The sequence below is a fragment of the Octopus bimaculoides genome, chromosome 6 (assembly GCF_046866305.1).
Source record: "Octopus bimaculoides isolate indiv1 chromosome 6, ASM4686630v1, whole genome shotgun sequence".
In the NCBI taxonomy this organism is placed as follows: Eukaryota; Metazoa; Mollusca; class Cephalopoda; order Octopoda; family Octopodidae; genus Octopus; species Octopus bimaculoides.
In genome coordinates, this window is record NC_142933.1 from 92,184,129 (window position 1) to 92,189,128 (window position 5,000).

General features: G+C 38.3%; 1 protein-coding gene across 3 annotated transcripts in view; it reads right to left on the reverse strand.

Annotated features, from left to right (window-relative positions):
* The window catches only part of LOC106881821 (nonsense-mediated mRNA decay factor SMG5), a 1,052,345-nt gene that overhangs the window by 170,214 nt on the left and 877,131 nt on the right, over positions 1 to 5,000 (reverse strand). The window lies entirely within an intron of this gene.

Below are 5,000 nucleotides of genomic sequence, written 5' to 3' on the forward strand. Positions count from 1 at the left end.
AATGTTACGTATCTGCACACATTTTGTGAGATTAAGATGAAAGTGAACACAAAATCAAGAACAGTCTTCGCCAGAAGACTTGCAGATGATGGAACAACAAAGGGATGCTGCACTTAGTTACCAGCTAGTAGATGAAAACATGTCAATTAGTCGAGGAGATAATTAGACGAGATGAGGAGGGGGGGGGGAGAGTGAGGAAAAAATATATTTATAAATATATAAATAAAACAAAAGACACCAAGAAATTATAATTGAGAGAAAAATAAATTTATTTTTTTTGTGCTTTTTGTTTTATAAATGGAAGCTAAGGGAGTGGTAGTGGTGGCAGTGATTGTTGTTGGTGATGATGATGATGATGATGGTGGTGGTGGTGGTGGTGGTGGTGGTGGTGGTGTGAGGGTACAACAGAGGAAAGAAGGAAGGTGAATGTGAGAAGGTGAGAAAAGAAGATGAAATTATTGCAAATAGACTGACGGTGTATGTATGGATGTGTGTGTGGATTGAGGAAATAGTGAGACTTGATATGTGAAAGGAAAAAAAATCTAAATGGTGTGATGGAACAAGAAGGAGAGATTTAGAGGAGGGACAGACAGAAAAGTTCAATCACCTAACTTCACCATTGTTATTTTGCACTGATGATTACGATTTCCTCTTCTCAAAATTTTACCCAGTCCATAACCTAATCTACCCTGTCTTACCCAACACTGCATCTGCAAAGTCCTGCCCTGCAAAGTCCTGCCCTGCAAAGTCCTGCCTTGCAAAGTCCTGCCCTGCAAAGTCCTGCCCTGCAAAGTCCTGCCCTACAAAGCCCTGCCCTGCAAAGTCCTGCCCTGCAAAGTCCTGCCCTACAAAGCCCTGCCCTGAAAAGCCCTGCCCTGCAATGGCCTGCCCTGCAAAGCCCTTCACTCTCTACATTACATGGGCCTTGCCTCGCCTCATTTTATTTCAATGTTCTGTACTTACCCATTCAATGATAATACAGGCCCTACCCTATTTCATCTCATTTCATACTACCCTAACCTCCTATAGACTCACATTAAACTAGCTCTGCCCTACCACATCTCACCCTTCTATAGCCCTACCTTATCTTATTTCGACTCACCCTTCTTTAATCCCACCCTATTTTACACTGGCCCAGCCCTATTTTATCTTATGTTAATCCATCACCACTCTACCTTACATTTTGCCCTCTCCTACTTTACCTTATCCTATTTCATTACCATTCTATCTTACAATGGCTCTGCCCAACCTTATTCCATTTCACCCTCTAACAGCTTCATCTTACCCTACACTGACCCTACTTTCCCTTATTTTAGGATCACTCTATTTTAGCTTATCCTACCCAACCTGGCTTAGTTCAAGTCTTCATTTTAGTTTACATTAGCTTGTATTGCCACCGCCGTCGCCACCATGAAGAAACAACAACAACAATCATAATAATAACAACAAAACAAACACCATCAGTGAAAGAACAACAATAACTGTTGCCCCACCTACACTGATATATTTCCCCACACACACACACACTTCCTTCTCCTCTTTATGTCTCAACAACTAATTAGTGAACAATTATAGTTAGAATATTTTTAGCAGTCATCAAAGAACCTTAATAACAAAACAAAAACAAAGAAAAAATAACAAGCAACATGAACATTATAGACACACATGGTCATATACACGCAAAAACACTCACATACACACAGTCATATATATATATATATGTATGTAACATATGGTGTAATTTTATATATATATATATATATATATATATATAGACACGCACACATACAGAAAGAATGTAGAGTTGCACCTGAGCTAAATCAATGTATACAATGTATATATAGCGAGCAGAAAAGATTCTAAGCAACCTACTACAACACCACTAACAACACCTACTACCACAGCTACTACTATCACCTCTACTAATTGTGCTTTTTTGTCTCTGTTGTTGTTTTTTTTGTTGTTTTTTTTAGCTATACACTCACTCCACCTGAAAACTATAGACATATTAATCAGGAAACTGCACAGCTAACATTCAAAACTGACAGATTACACATATAACACACATGTAGACATGCATACATGCATGTGTATAAAAGTATGTATATGCATATATATACATATCTATATACATAATACGCATACATACATACATGCAAAGGCATATATACATAATACACAAACACACAGATATAACATATATACATATGCACACACATTATTACATATTATACATTCACACATATATACATACACATACATAATGCACACACACACAGATACACATGAACTTATTTACACACACACACATACAGAGAAGCACACATGCATGTATTTTAGAGAGAGAGAGAGACAGAGAGAGACAGAGAGAAAACGAGAGCACAACTTTTCTTTCTGACATGTCATATAGAGAACATGGCTGTGCTATAGTTTAATCTTTTTTCATTAAAGATGTTTTCATATTTTCTTATTAGACTTTCGAGTTTGGTTTACCCATCGGAGCATTATAATTCCTAACTAAACATAAACAACTAATAAAGAAAATATGAGAAAATAAAAAAACCCAAAAAAAACTTTAATAAAATACATCTTTAAAACTCAAAACAAAGTCATGTCTATTGTATGACATACCCAGATACATACCTAAGTATACTACTGCCACTGCTACTATTTTATACCCTCTTTTACCAAATTAATATTGGCAGTGCCAGCTTAAGACAAGGGCACACCAGACAGTTGCTCTGGGGTCTCACAGGTCTAAGGGCCCAATTTTAATCTATGTATGTTGTGGCCTGCTGTCAATAAATAAATATTATAGTGCTCAGGACATTGATTTGCTTAGGGGCCTACAATTCTGTTAAAACAGCCCTGGGTATTGGTTGAATGAAGAGTAAAACTTGCTGAGAGGGTAGTCAGTAGCTGGATGTCTTTCCTGTTGCTAACACTTGCTTTTCAAGTCTTCCACTGGCCTTCACATGAGACCAATGAACCATGGAGGGCATTGCTTACAGAAGATGTACACAATCATCTCATTGTGCAAACAGTGCTGATGTGAACACACACACAGAGCTTCCATTAACTAGATTTCATTTGTAAGGCATTAGTCAGCATGAAGCTACAACACAAATGCACATACAGTTTCCACTCACAAATTCTACTCATAAGGCATTGGTCAGTTTGAGATTATATAAACGAAGACACTTACCTAAGGTACCATGCAGTGTGATGGAACCCAAAATAACATAGTTATGAAGCAAACTTCATGACCTCACAGTGCATAGAAGCACATTGCGTGTGTGTGTGTGTGTGTGTGTGTGTGTGTGTGTGTGTGTGTGTGTGTGCATGTGTGTGTGCATGTGTGTGTATAACGGGAGTGATGGGTAAATTGTCGCCATTTTATATTTTTAATTTCACGCATGCACATTGTTTGGTTTTTATTTTGTAAACTATACAGTATAGTAGGGTCAGCTGGGTGCCGTTTGTGAGAAAAACAGCACAATGACACAATTCACTCTGCCAGAAATTTGGAAATGACATGCTGTACTGCTTGGGATTTGTGCCAGAAGCTCCAATACAAACATTTCATAGTGTTTGGGTACTAAGAGTGATAAAAATCAAACATCCAGTCAACATCATGGTGTTTGGAGTGACCACTAGTGATGACAACGTTATGCCTCCATTCATCTTCCCACACGATCTCAGACTCAACACGGAGGCCTACATCAAGTGTCTGGAGGATGTAGTGCTGCCCTGGGTCAAGAGGGTACCTGCTGGAAGACCCTATATTGGGCAATGGGACTATGCACCATGCTACACAAGCAGTCAAACAATTTCTGTGACCACACCACTCCTAACATCTGGCCACCCAACTCCCCAGACTACAACCCCATTAATTATTATATGTGGAGTGCAGTTGAGCAAGAGACCAACAAAACTCCTTGTAACACCAAAGATGAACTGAAGGCAAGGATTATGGCAGCTTTCACCAACTTAAACAAGGAGACTGTCCAGAAGAGTTGCAGGAGATTCTGAAGTCATCTGGAGGCTGTGGTTGAAGTGAATGGCTATTTTATTGAATAAATTTACTCTTTAGTATTTCAAGATATCTTTATGTAATTTTGGTAAATATATCTGTTAAAATGAGATGCCAGTGTTATTTCCATTTTTGCATAACTTAGACAACAGTTTATTCACCACACCTTTTATACATGATAATGACTGTTTATTCATCAGATAAGCATCACCTTCGCTGATAGGAGTGTCAGCAATGCCTATGCAAAGTATCTGGCTCAATAGAATAGTGAGTTTTATATACAGGTTAGCCCTTCTTATAGAGGGATACCTTGACAAAGACTAGGGGTTCCTCAATCCTAGAGGGCTTACAGCACCCTCTGATACCAACACAAGTTTTTCTACATTTCAGAGCGCATATGTGTGTGTGTGTGTGTGTGTGTGTGTGTGTGTGTGTGTGTGTGTGTGTGTGTGTGTTTCCTACCACCAATTGACAACTGGTATTGGTTTGTTTACATTCCTGTAACTTAGCAGTTCAGCAAAACATAACCAGACTTAAAAAGTAAGTAGTATTGGGGTTGAATTTATTCAACAAAATTTTTCAAGACGGTGGTACCCCTGCATAGTCACAAGAAACAGGTTAAAAAAAAAATAAGTGGAGAACCAATGTTTGACAAGAACAATAACAACCAAGGTTAGTACAACCACAAACAGCTAAGCAGGCTTCAGGTGGTTGCTTCACCTGCTAGAAATAGTAGCAAAAACACCTACGTATAAGAAACGGACACATTGAACAAAGGAAGTTCCTAACTGTACTATGATGACAAAAAAGAAAAAAACTCCAATGGGAAGGTCAAGCTGGCCTGAAGCTAAGCAACAAGAGTAACAAAGAAGCTATTTATGTGGTGGTTTGACCTCTTAGAAATAGCCAACAATTTTCTCTCATATCACATTCTACTATTTCTAAAAAAGTTCACATTGAATAATGG